The sequence below is a fragment of the Indicator indicator genome, chromosome 5 (assembly GCF_027791375.1).
Source record: "Indicator indicator isolate 239-I01 chromosome 5, UM_Iind_1.1, whole genome shotgun sequence".
NCBI classification, from domain to species: domain Eukaryota; kingdom Metazoa; phylum Chordata; class Aves; order Piciformes; family Indicatoridae; genus Indicator; species Indicator indicator.
The window spans coordinates 31,911,694-31,926,465 of record NC_072014.1 but is presented as its reverse complement, the minus strand read 5'-3'; the positions used below and the strand labels follow the sequence as shown (position 1 = coordinate 31,926,465).

At 39.7% G+C, this 14,772-nt stretch overlaps 1 protein-coding gene across 1 annotated transcript in view; it reads right to left on the bottom strand.

Moving 5' to 3' along the window:
• The window catches only part of KALRN (kalirin RhoGEF kinase), a 507,955-nt gene that overhangs the window by 224,868 nt on the left and 268,315 nt on the right, over positions 1 to 14,772 (bottom strand). The gene's annotated exons all lie outside the window — the stretch shown is intronic.

Sequence of the window (14,772 nt, the reverse complement as noted above, 5' to 3'; positions counted from 1 at the left end):
GGCTTAAGAGGCCATATATACACTTTACACTTCCAGTAATTCTACAACTTCAACGAATTATATAAGCACAAGGAATTTTTCAGTAGGAATGAGAAATAAACACTTCCCAGGAATAACAAGGTAAATATGACACAGCATCTTCACTAACAATCACCAAGAACCAGATACTTTTCCATGTATCATTATCTTTTATTTATGATTTTCCCTCAGAGTTCACATAGAAAAAGAGATTAATTTATTATTTTAATTTAAAAGAGTGACACACATTATATTCAAACACTGAAACCTCAGCAAAATTGTTTAAAAGCTGCCTTAGACCTTCAAACTAATAAATAAGATTAGAATTACCAGCTGGAAATACACCAGCTAAAGAATTCTTCTTTGTGCTATTTCATATTGAGGCCTTACTTTAGATTAAAAAAAAAAAAGTCACCTATGGTATACTTTGTCACACCAGTTCAATTACACTAATTAACTCAATGGAATGCCACTGAAATACACAGTGAAATGTTTAAATCCCACCTAACATCACACATCACATCCAATAGTAATATTTAAAGACACATGAATGCATATGTGTGTGCACATCCCAAACATACAAAGAGCAAGTTAACCTCTTTTGCTCAGTGTGGTCAGCTCTGAATTTTTCTGTCACAGCTAAAGTATGCCATCTGTGTAAGGACTGAATGCCACCAGAGATGTTTTTTCTTCTAAATCAGAATGCTCAAGAGCATGTTTGGCAAAGATCTAGACTTTTTAAACTTCTGATTAGATTTACTTTTTTTAATGTTACAAGATTAATTATTTTTTTGTTGCAAGAGGGAAGACAAGGGATTTCATTCTTTTTCTAGGCAGAAAGACTACACCCACCACAGGTTTCACCTAGAGCCTGGCAAACTTCCCCCTTTCTTCCTTGTTTTAATTAGTATATGTGTGCAATTTCCTCTATGAAATAAACTGCTAAAGCACTCAAGTAGTATGAGATAAGTCAATGGCCCTACCCTTTCCATGGAAGCAATCTGCACACTTCATGTTCTAAGGAGGAAATACCATTGCAGGATTGCACTAGTTTCTGATACACGTCCTTGAAAAAGCTACCAGAAATACATGCACTTGAATATTTTGTGAGATGTGATTTAAGAAGTTTTGATCTGCAAAATTCCACATAGGAATTGGAAGAGCAACCCTCTGGAACAAAAATGAAGCTTTAGTTCCACAAAGCAAATCACAGAACCTAGAATCATAGAATGGTTTGGGTAAAAAATGACCTTAAAGAACATCTAGTTCAATCCAAGGGATGAACACCTGCCACTAGATCAGGTTGCTCAAAGCCTTGTCCAGATTGACCCTCAACACTTCCAGGCAGGAGGCCTTGGGTGTGTTTCCCAAGGCTGTCAGCTGAGAAAGCAGCATTGCCCCAGGAACAAACAACAATGTTTACAAACTAAAGAACCATCCATAGAAAGAATTTTTGAAGACTGCATTGAAGAAACTTAGTGGTATTAATTTAGGTGGTGCCACAGCCCTTCAAAGCCAGCAGTTATATTTCAATTTGGACCTTAAGGCACCCTAAATAGAAACAGTATCTACTTGATATGTAGGCTCATTTTGTGATTATAGAAATATATTATTTTTTCTGTCACCCTACTGCCCTTCTCGGAGAAGCATATCTAAACAGCATATTAAAATAAGATGATGAAATACTCCTTTTGCTGTTTCAGTATTTTCAATGTTTTATGAACTGTACAAGGATCTAGCAGAATTAGGGAAGGTATCTAAAACTGATGCTTATTGTCCAGGTTTTATCCTAGCATTTGATCCTTGGTAATATCCATGAAAAGAGCTTGTTCCCTTCTCTTGGAGAACATCTTTGCACAGGAACAAGCACATGAAAGTGAGCAACAGCAAGGAGATCAGAACAATGAAGACAACACAACAAAGATGCCATTATATAGTAGTTCTGGTATCAAACATGAAACCAAAATGTTTTTAAGGCAAAAAATTAAGGCAAACTATAATTTGGTATTGCTTAGTATTATGCAGTACAGTGAGCATACCAGTAAACCTGTATTACCACTGCACATTTATTTGATAATTGGGTGAGTAGCAGAGTGTATGAATGACAGCTGCTCAAGTGACTGTAAAGCACCTAAGCCTTTGAAACTCAGAAAAGGTGAGGAAAACACTTTCTTCTGTGAGAATTACAAAGGAACACAAGAAGGCAAACTGTCAGGAGGGAAATGTAGCATTTTGAAAGCTTCTCAAATGATAAACATCATCAACATGCTCAGATAGTTCACAGCAAAGCACTGCAACTTCTTTATGGTAGGGGGAAAGGTGAGTGGAGAAACAAATGTGTGACAGCTCAGAGGTGAACAGCAATCTGGGAGGGCACAGTATTTTTTTCCTGTCTCAGCTCAGCTCACATCTTTTCTGAGCCCCACAGGCAGAAGTGCAACCACAACAGCTTTGTCAAGTCCTACCTGTCTCCTGAAGTAACATTAGGCATTCTGGGTTTAATATCATGCTCACAGTTTGAAGATTTCAAAGACATAGTGACAACAGTATTAAAAGGCTTTGGTCTGTCAGTAGCACTGGGAAAATTCAGTACCAACTGGCAATGCTGCTGCCTTGAAAACAGAAGAAGAAATAAACCTCTAAGGATGTGAATTCTGTAAGCTGCCTAGCTTTGTTTCTAATGTCTGGGGTTTTATGAAACCTTCTTTCTATAAGACAGCAAAGCCTTTCTTCTCCCCATTTCCCCCAAAGCCACTACCCCAACCCAGCTATGTCTTTGTATCCATTAATGTAGAGACAGGTTGTAACACCTTTCTTGAAGTGCATTCTGAGTGACATGAGACTTTATAGAATGAGGTAACATTTAACAGAAGAAAATTCAGCAAAACTTTGACCCAGGTTCTCCAGAGCTTTCAGCTTAAGAATTCCTACACAACCAAATACAGAGACCAGGAAGTCTGGAGCACAACATGTACTCCATATACTGGATATACATCATGTAACAATCATACTTACTTTCTGTCTGGTAATATGTGACAAAAATGGAACACAGGATGATGCAAACAGGTATGTCTACCACAAATGCATCACAGAACCTTGAGTCATGGAGCAAACTCTATTTTGTCATAATTTAAAGGCCATCTCTGGCAAGCAACTGGATGTTTGACAAACTAAATACAGAGGAAGATATGCCACAGCCTTTCAGCAAGATCAGTGCACTACTGCTGCCTCAGGATTTAAGGAAATTTTTGCTGCTGCATGTTTCAAACACAGGCTACCTCCCTGACACATTGCATTTCATCAGATACACGTGCTGATCCAGGCAGGAGTGGTGCAGCAGGTGCTCTCAATGAGGGCATCATGTGGTGCAGCTGAGCTGGGGCCATGTGCTAGCACTATTTATACTCCCTCTAAACTCAGAGGGAAGCAGGTAGACCTTTGGTGTTCTCCTAGATCCCTTCTACTTTTCCAGGTAAGTTTAACTTATAGCAAATAAACACTTAAAAAGTGGTCTTTCCATCTAGAATAAACCTCACGTTTCAGTACACTGCCTAGCAGAGTCAAAAAAAACCCAACCAAACAAACACAAAACCCACAAGGTGAATAAACCACCAAAGTTTCTGTTTTGTTGACAACTTGAACATTTTCATTTGGCAGAAGGAGGTTTCTCAACTTCAGATAATTTGATGGCTTTCCCCAGTGATGCCCAACGACAGATCAAGAGGCAATGGGTGGAAGTTGAGGCATAGAAAGTTCCATGTAAACATAAGGAAAAATTTTTTCACTGTGAGGGTGACAGAAGACTGGAACAGGCTGCCCAGCGGGGTTGTGGAATCTCCTTCTCTGGAGATATTCAAAACCTGCCTGGATGCCTTCCTGTGTGATCTGCTCTAGGTGATCCTGCTCTGGCAGGGGGGTTGGACTGGATGATCTTTCGAGGTCCCTTCCAACCCCTAACATTCTGTGATGGTGAATGCCCCCCTGCTGTCTACAAGAATAAAGCATCCTCCCTATCTTCAATTAAACTTGAAGCAACTTTTTACTTCATCTCCTTTCCAGCACAGAGTTCTTAGGAGCAGGTTCAGCAAGATGGTCCCTTTGGATTCAGAGTCTACTCACTGTCAACATCAATTCAGCTCTCTGATATGGTTTACACATTGGAATTTGTTCCAAATGAGTAGAAACCATTCTCCAAATCTTATTAGATTTATAAATCCATATTAAACCACTGTTATTTTCCTGACATGTGAACTGTCTGTACAGCTCACCCATCAAATTAGCTCTTCACAGGTGCCACCAAAGCAAAACGGACAAGGGGCTTTGTCTTTCCTACAACTTTAAAAGATCAAAACCTTCTGTAACAGCTAGTGAGATGTATTGCATATTTATAATGAGGAAAAACAAAAGAGGTTTTCACTACTCTGGAAGCAATAAAGCTTTTCTGTATTTATTTTTACACCAGACTTATTATTATACTTTAGAAAATTTCCAGACAGGAATGAACATTTTTCATGTTGGTCTGAAAGCATTCATAGGGAGTGCATTTTAAAAATGTTTTCTACTGTGTGAAATTCAATTCAGGTTGTCTGTAATCACAACAAAGATTTAGAAAGATAACGTTTTCTTATTCCTGGCTCTTATTAGGTGGCCACACATAATTTGAGATAAAAATATGTGAATAATGACTTACAATGAGAGATCTGGTACAGAACAGTATTCCCATCAGAAATCTTTGCTATAAAATATACTGATTTTTGGCATGGAGTAGAACTCTGAGGATATTGCAGGCATATGAGATACTGCCTCTATAAAAAAATCCTCCAAGCTTTCTAGTGTATTCTTTATTTAATGTTGCCAAATACTTCCAAATCCCTATGTAATCCCCCTTTCTCCAAAAATCCCAAATCAGGCCCACAAAGGACAAGACTGGACATAATATGAGACAAAAAAAAAGAACAGAGAAATTCTCTTTGAGTTGTCCTTTGATCTCTTTTTCCCTGCTATTCCAAAGTCCCAGCTTTGTGCCAAGTCCCAAGCAGTAGATTTGGGCATCTGCCCCCACCCCTTGCAGGAATGCCCAGCAGGTCCAAGCAGCACTTCACACTCCCTTCACCATTCTCATCCCTAAATAATCTCCTTATTTTATGTTCCTGTCCTAGCACACAATCAGTTTCTGCTCTGTGCTCTGAAGTACCTTCTTTTTTTCCTGCCCCACATTTACATGTGACTACATGAAAACTAAAGCCACAGTAGTTAAATGACCTAGTGACCCAGTTACCAGTCCCAAGGGGGAGCACACACTGGTGTGTAGCTTGGTATTTCAGCGTGGCTGCACAGCCATGGCTCTGCTGTGAGGCTTCTTCTCCCTCATTTGGTTTTCAGTGCTTGACAGAGGAGCAAAGTGGGAAAGGAGCTCATCACTCGGTGTGCGCTGACAAACTACACTTTGGCACAGATTAAACCTCGAATCCTTCAGGCAAGGGCCTCGAGCTGGGAGGGACAGCTTGCCACCCTGTGAAACGAGTCAGAAATGGTTACTTTTAAGAAAGGAGGAATGCTTTGAACGCGTTTCTGACCGGGCAGTATTTGATTGAGCCACTTTTGTGTGGGAGCAAATATCCACTTGTGAGTTTAGAAAGTATTCCACTAGGGAACACTTAAGCCTAAAACCCCAGAAGACCTACAGAAAGGAACACTGAATTTGTACCAGGCCTCTCAGCCCTGCCATGGAAGGTTGCACATTTCAAGTACTTCCTGCACTCAACTTTGTGTGGGTGCTGATGAATCCAAGTTCTGATCATCAATATAAATCCTGGCCACAGGCAAAACAACTAGGAGCCAGCTGCCAAAATTTCACGCTCTCAGGCATCTCTCCTCTCCATGCAGAAACCCCCTTCATTGCACCAAACACTCAATGCATTTGCTTCAGCTCTCAGGTTGACACATTTAATGTGAAGGCTGCACTTTCCATTCCCTGATCTTAATGAGTCACAAATGCAGTTTTATGCTGTGCACTTCTGCAATGAGCCCCAATACTACTCCAGGGGAGGCAAAAGCAGGCTCTGCTCTCCATTTGCTGCATAGCTGTGACCTCACTAATGTCAGAAAGTATCTACACTGCACAGAAAAAAAGCCACAAACAAGCACCTTATGCATTGAACAAAATGTTATTAATAGTGATGTAATAATAATGAATATTAGTAATAACGCTAATAGGAGACAATGTCATTATTTTGGGGCACGTGATGTCTGTAGTACTGACTGCATACTAACACAGGCAATCATGCTAGACAAACGTGCACATACTCACTGGCAGTTCAGAAACACCTCCTGTCTCAGCTCCTGACTTCTCACAAATCCTGCAATTTCTTTCTCCCCAAACAAGCTTCCATGTAAGTGCAATGACATGGGAAGGTCGATTCTGTTTGCTTTTCTCATGTCAGTCTTAGAATTCTCTTCAGCAAAGAGGAGGAACCTGCATGTTTGCATATAGTAGTGGTCTGAACCAGATGCTAAACAAAGATGCCTAAATGCCTCAAATTATTTGCCATTTCCATAGTGACACAAACCAGTGCTTTCTTGGGGCTGGTTACACAATGCCAGACCTCACATACCTCAGTTACCAAGGGCAATATTAATGGCTGGATTACATGCAATCAATCAACAAGTGAATTATTTATATACATACTAGGATTTTTGTCCCTGTTCACACACATCTAATTACAAAAGACCCCTATAAATCCACTGATGCTGCCCTGTTTCTATATGGGGGAAAACGAAGACGTGAACTCTATCCCAGGGAAATAAGTTTTAAAATAGATTTATATGCTATAAAATGTTAAATACTTTTTATTTCCATATAATCCATAAAAATATTTGCAATAGGCTCATGTTTTTGACAATTCTAATGCCTCATGTGGGAATAAGAGGACATCCTTCATCTTGATAATTAGGGACTGTGCAATAAGAAAAGGAGAGAGGGACAACCACCATGCCAAGTAACTTCTCTGTAGTGTAGATAGAGCTGTTGAACTGAGTTCTCCATTCTTTAGCACAAGTTAATTATTAGCAATTTCTATGAAAATGGAAGTGTGATTTGTTCTAAATCTTGTGCAGCAGAGTGATCAGCTGGACCCAGTTAGTCTATTCCCAGAACATCTGCACAATGGTAATGAATACCTAAAATCTTTCCTTGAAAATTATTTTGCTCTTTTGGAATACAAATCTCTCTGATATTAGGTTAGTGCACATGAAATTTCCTTTACCAAATGTCTGCAAAGCAGCATATTTGTGACTTGACATGTCACAATACAGTTGTGGCTAATGTTGCGCTGTTCTCCTAGACACACCACTGGCTGGCCCACAGGACACAATACAGCCCTGGGCAGCTCCTTCTACTGCCCTGTCACAAAATCAGAAATTAAAAACTCTGATCAGGTTCATACTGTCACTTCTCTACTCATCAGCCCCCCCACTCCCCCCCCATCAATAGCTACAAGACATTGAATTGAAAAGCACTAGTCCACCACCATTACAAATGAGGTTGCTGCAATTAATCTTCCTGAATCAATAGGTAGTTTGATAACCTACTGACCTGCCAATAACAAGACTACAAAGAAAAATTATCACAGAGGATCAAAAACCTGTAGTTGACAATGGTTTTCATTAACATACACAGGTCAGTTAAAAGAGTGATGCTTCATCTATGTGGATATGTTCCACAGAAATTGTCAGTGGGAAACACCCCTTGTGTTTCAGATGTATGTTTATTCAGCTCAGACACCAGTACCATATTAAATATGGTTTTAGTTTGCATGTTATGTAACATATTAGTGTTCCAAAGTTCTCCTTAAGAAATTTAGGGCCTTAAAAAAAAATAATTCTAGGATTTTTTAGTTTCTGTAGGAAATTCTGGCTGTCTCTTCTGATTCAAAAATTCACCAGAGAATAGAAATTCCATTTTCCAGAACCTCTAGAGTTAAAAATACATTTTAAAAAATAAATTTTAAAAAATAACATCATCATCTCCCAGTCTGCCATTGGAACAGTATCATGCATTTATAGGCAAATTAAAGGAACCTATTTTAAAGACACAAAAATAAACCTACCCAAATAAACCAGTGATAGCAAGTTAGCTCCTGGCAGTTGTCAGAAATGCATTGTGTTGCCAAGCCTTGAGATTTTATAGGGACTGTTTAGGTTGTGAATCATGCTGCTGGCAGTTTAATGAAAAGATCCAGCTGTCATGTGATTTTGGAAAAGAAGAAAAAGGAAAGAAAATCACCTCGAGATTGAGGAGAAATACAATGAAATGCAAACTCAGAGACATGGCATACTAGGCACAGCTCTTCATGTGATTGCCAGGAATATTTGTGTGCTGTTACAGGGTCCCTCTAAAAACAGGTTACCCCTTACCACTAGATCATGGAACAGTCACCGATTCAACTACATTGCTTTCAGATTAGCCAAAATGCTCTTTCAGCAGGCCTCACTAATGAAGTCTCCATGGGTATGTCTACATCATGCAGTGGAGCATAGCACTGATATCCACAGCATACTCTGAAGAGTATCACACTTCCTCAAGGAAAGTATGTCTGACACGGCCTGCTTCTGACTCAGGTCTGGCAGCTGAGTCCCCATAGCATTACAGCAGCAACACCACTCAGCCTTTCCCAGCCTGTCTGGTCCCTGGCCCAGGCTGTGCAGAACAATTTCAGTTTCTCTGCACTTGAAATGTCATTATGCCCTGAGTTATCCAGAAGCTGCTGGACTTCATGCAAAAAAGTTATACTATTGCTTCCATGGTAAAGTATCTGACCCTTCAGACTGTGCTGTTAGAAGTTTTTACATCCAGAAGTCCCAAGATAACCTTCAGAGACAACCCATATAAAGGCAGTTCAGTTTCTCTCTGCTGCCTGTGACTGCCAGATGCAGCCTGCTGTCAGCCAGGAGAAGAAACCAAGAGTTCTGGAAAACAAAGTTCCTTCACCACAATACAAATGCTTGTACAATCTGCTGCCAATGGACATGAAGTGAATACATTTAAAGAAATGAACAGGAAACTGCAGATAATAGCTTAAGAGCTTGCTAATCACCATGCAAAGGATGATGAAGATAAGAGTAGGGCTAATTTTTTGTTGCCTTTCTCACATTTTTGTTGTTCTTTTAAAAGATATGAGATTATTGAAGCTGCAGTTACTTTTCCTTACTTCAAGCATGGTTCTTACCAGGTTTAATGGCTTTCTCCCTGGTTTGGCCTCACATAGGATTTTAGTCACCCAACCCAAAGGGAAAACCCCAGCATGCCCAGCAGGCTATTCCCTTCAACAACCACGTAGGTCCCAAAAATTTAAAACACCGTAATTATAATAATGGTAAAAAAAAAAAAAAAAAAATTACCCTGGGACAATGCTTCCTAAGTGCTCATTATCAGCACAGGCTCCTAATTTATGCCTAGCTGGTTTACATCAGTTTTGAACTTCATGCCAAACCTTAGAACAATGACATCCAACAGAGCTGGAATTTGTATGGGAAAGCACTAGGTTTTTATCCTGAAGGCCAAACAAGTAGCTGCTTGCAGTTCAGCTTTGGCCTGGCTATTCCATTACCTCACTTAATTTTAAAGCAGTTCAAGTAAAACTATGTGAGACCAAAATACCTGCAGGATTTATTACTGAATCAACAGGCTATTTCACATGACAAACAATATAATCATATTTTCCAATGTATTTACACTTAAAGTTCTTATCTCCAAGTGCTTTTCGACAACTCTGAACTGACAGCATTTTATTAACAGCACAATGGAGGAAGGGAATACTCTATACAGGAACGCTGAATACAAGCACAAATTCCCTGATCTTTGATTTCTAGTGGATTCCCTGATCTTTGGCTTTCAAAGTCTCCTCTGAAATCGTTCCCTTGCAGAAAATACATTTACCTCACTGAGAAGAGATGAATCTTAGAAGAACCATATATGTACACATAAGATTAACTTTGACAGTTCAAAGTCAATGTTCAGCTGTTTAATCACCATCTTCCAAAAGCTGTCTTGGAGGAATGCAAGCATAGATAACAAAACTAGGAAAACTGAGCAGCTTCCCAAATGGCATACTGCAAAGGTCAGCATTTTTGCTCACATTTTGTTTGTCTCTCCTTCTTTGTAATAATTCAAGAATAGCCTACTCTGTTGCATAAATACTTTGGCAAAATCGATCCTGTAAAACCTTCCATGTCAGAAATACAGGATGCAGCCATGTACCCGAATCAAGGCTGTTTTAGTCAAAGGGCTTGAATTGGACATACAGAAAAGTCCCATAAACTTTAATGGCTGCAACTCAGCCTGCAGTCAACCTTCTTACTGAGGTTTCTTTTTTAATGAGAGACAACTCCACACATTGTGAACCAAGGCTGTTCAGAATTTGTGCCTTGTTGCATGCTGGAGTTAAGATATTTTACCTTGTAAACATCAGAGCCTTTGGATTACCATGAAAAATACACCAGTTATTGCATGCAAATGCACACACAGCTAGTATATAATAATAAAAAAAACCCCAAACCCTCAGTTGTGGCTGTGAGCATAATGTGGCCCAAGAGCTCTGAAAGCAGCCCTGCAGATCCGAGAGAAGCCTATCCCATAAACACAAATGACAAGCACCACCTTGCATTAAAGCACAGACTGCTCAGCTTTGCATTTAAAAAAGAAAAATAATAGGGTTGTTTTTCTGAGTGACCTTGAACAACGTGGGTTTTGGCAGGGTTTGGAGAACACCAAGGGGAGAGCGTGTGAGCCAGCTTCCACTTCTGCTTCATTTCACTTGGAGACAATGTTTGGTTAGCTTGGATTAGAACATCAACTCTGCTTACCAGCAGTGCCGAGGGCTCTTGCAGTGCATTGCGAGTGCCATCTGCAGGTGGAAACACGTATTGATGGGCCCTCACATGCCGAAAAGTGGGATCTTAACAGCATGTCTCAGGGAAAGACTCAGAAATGAAGAAAGACTACAGAAATGCAGAAAGTCTACAGAAATGTTTGTTTCACATCATTCCGCATGCAAAACCACTCAGCCCTGTGGCAGCACTGTGCAAGGGAACAGTTCTCCCAGTATCTTTCCTAATTCTGCACCTGTCCAAATCCATTGATGCTCTTTGTAAGGAGGATGTCCTTAACCTTTGACTGCCAGGAATACTAGAAGAGAGAAGACTGATCTCGGGCCTCTCTCTTCATATACAGAGAATAGGAGAGGGGTTTCCATTATGTGCTGGCTCAACTCAGTAGTGTTGAAGTGTTGGGAGATTTTGGGAATGCAAGTCGGTTAACAGAATTTTCCAGTTGGAAGGCACATTTGCTTTTTGGGGTAAAAGCCTGAACAAAGAACAGTTAGAGGGCCTACAATTAAATTATGTTTGCATTTATAGTTATCATTGGTTGAACTATGGCTATCTGACCTGCACAAAGTAATAGAAGGCAAGCAAAGAGGCTGTCATTGCAGGAGCACTGCAGCTACACCCAGAGTGGTATTTCTTTGGTGGTATCTTGATATCTGCAGCAATACCTGAGTATTCAGTTTCACTATGTGGAAGGCACTGTGCCTAAGGCTGGCATTTTCAGGGTGGCTGCCTATGAACAGTATCAGCACTCGCTGAGAAACAGTCACAGGTATATACCAGATAGCAACCTACCTCACAGGCTCAGGCTTTGTAAAACAAATCCACACATTTTCCATCTGTGCATTCCATGTAGAATAAATAGAGTCAAAAATTTGCCAGAGTATTGTCTCCACAACAGTTAGGAGAGAAAGAGGGACTCCAAATTATATTTCCTATTGCCCACAATGCAGCGCTCTAAAATCACTGACATTTCCAAGCACAGCTGTATGCAGGAATGGGATCTATTTGGGCCATGCCTGATTGAATCATTACATCCAGATTTATAAATCTGTGGAGTTTCTAACGAGATATAGGGGGGGCACATTCCACCTCTCAATTTAGTGCCTTGGCAGGTCAGTCAATCAGAGCATTTCTCGGCACAGCAATCCCAGATAAACTACTTTTCTTCACATGCATTCATTCACATAAATGTTTTGCCCACTGCTGAAAATACCAAGAAAACTCAGCAAAATTGCTTCTAGCCTGACCTTTGCAAATACATTCCCGAAACAAAAGGAGATAAGAATAAATATAGCAGAAACTACAAAAAGTAAATTTTGGAGAATAAATTTTTACTGTATGGCAGGCTAAGTGTTGGGGGTTTTTTGTTTGTTTGTTTGTTGTTTTTTTTTTTCAGAGAACTACCAATAGCAAATGTTATTGCTATCTTGTTGATCTCACCAGGTATGTCAGTACTACATTTTCCTTCTTTTGCCCTGTTTGGGTATTTTTGCCCTTTTTTATTTTTGTTGTTTGTTTGTGGGGTTTTTTCCTTCAAGAAAAGCAAACACAACTCTCTATTGTCCTTCATGTCAGTGGTTAACATTCTGATGAGGGGAAAGGGCAAACTCATCAGTTTGTTTCAGGATTTTATCACTTGTGCTTTAGTATACGGCTACAGTGAGAATAAGCTGGTTATCCACCCTAGCTATGACAATGATATTCAGTCTTCAGAAAGGTGACAAATCATTAAGCTTAAGTTTGAAATAATTACCAAAAAACTCTAAAGAGTTAAGCATCAAGAAGGGAGTGAGAGGAATACAAAATGCTCATAATCAGAGTGGGGAGGAGATTTATTTCCCAGCCACAAAATCGACCTCACTAGAAGCTTCTGCAGGAGAACTCCAGGTGTGATATATTTATGGCCTCCCCTCTTACCCTTCCTATTACTCTTTCCAAAGCAGAGTGTATTATATTTTCAAGTCCTTGACCTCAGATAAAGCCTGAGATTCCTTTCACTTTCCCTCAGCGCATGTCCCCATGTCCATTTGCCAGCACCACATTCCAGTGTCACAATGCAGACAGGCCCGATAAATTAGCAATGTTATTCTGGTGTGAATGCACCAGAGGAAACTAGTCCTGTCAAAACCAGAGGGGAAAGTAACCAGGTTTGACTTGTGTCAGTTATTTCTAATTAGGAGACACCATAAACTTCATGTCTGAAGTGCAGAACTGAGCATGACTGTTCACAATTGTCCAGGCAGAGCAATGAGACACTCATTGATGCTAAAACATAAGATGTAAAAGAATCAGATTCTATCCCCCTCCCAGAACACCCACCTTGGTTTCAACACGTGGTCATTGAGGTAGATTCATGCTCTGAATTTGGCTTCATGAAGTAAATGGAAATGTGTCTAAAGTTATTCACACACAGATATCACAGAATCACAGAATCAAAAAGGTTGGAAAAGACCTCAAGGATCATCAAAGTCCAACCTGTCACCCAAGACCTCATGACTACTAAACCATGTCACCAAGTGCCATGTCCAATCCCCTCTTGAACACCTCCAGGGATGGTGGCTCCACCACCTCCCTGGGCAGCACATTCCAAAGTCTAATAACTCTCTCTTAATTCTATCTGACTTACCCTGGTACCTATGCATGCCAGCTACACATCTGTAAGGTTCCTAAACCCTGATGTATCTCCAAAATGACATCATCCAGTACAGCAAGCCCTAAGTGAGCTTTTCATTTCCATGTGCAGACAGTTACACAGCTTGCTCTCCTCTCTATTGCCAAGACCATATTATTTCCCTGTCTTTTCTCACCTGTTTCCTACACCTCCAGTGAAGTACTACTCAAAGAGGAGGTAAGGAGGAAAAAAAGATATTTAAGGGACTGGTAAAATAAGCACATGCAAGCAGAATCAAATATGATTAACATGGTTAAGAAGCACATAGAAGAAAACACGCTAACATTCTGCAGGTATTTCAGGGTTGTTACTTTATCTGCTCCTCTGGCATTTATATTATAGGTAAGACAGGTTAGACAGGGCTCTGAGCAACCTCACCTAGGTGAAGATGTCACTGTTTACTGCAAAGGGGTTGGACTAGATGACCTTTAAAGGTCTCTTCCAACCAAAAACTATTCTAAGATTCTATGATTTTATGTAAATAAGAGGGAAAGAAAGATTGAGAGAAATATAAATCAAATATAGGGAAAGGGAAAAAATTAAACATAGCTAATAGCTGCCACCACACAATGAAACAATTTCCCCTGAGGGTACAGTGAAAGAGGTATGTCCATATTACTGAAGTATCTTAAACTAAACTAGGCTGGCACATGAGAAGGGTACCAAGAAAAAGAAATCCAAAGTCTAATAACATTTTTGTTATTAGAGAAATATTTGAGCAACAACCTGCTTTGGGAAGACAAAGAATTTGACACTTTCTACTTTACATAGATTAATTAGGATTTTATGAGAAATACCTTTACAAAAGATCAGTTTCTGATAGGGTGTGTTTCAAATCTAACCCTAAATGTTATAGCTTGGTCTGATGGTCAGAGCTGAGACTGGATAATTTCTGCCTATAAGATACTTTACAAAACCAAACCAACCAATCAACCAAAACACACTAAAGCAAACAAACAAGAAAACCAAACCCACAAAAAAACCCAACAACAAAATCAAGGAGAAAAAAAAGAAACAAACCAGCTCTTTGGTCCCTGGAAGAACTTATGAAATGTTTTCTTTATTTTGCATTCTCTAAATAAAGATGGGATGTATGTTTGAGCATGTACTATGATCATGCTTCAAGGAAAAAGTTATAAGCTTTTGGCTTCATACCAGTGTTCCTGAACAAACCTTGCTGTGAGGAAAATAAATAA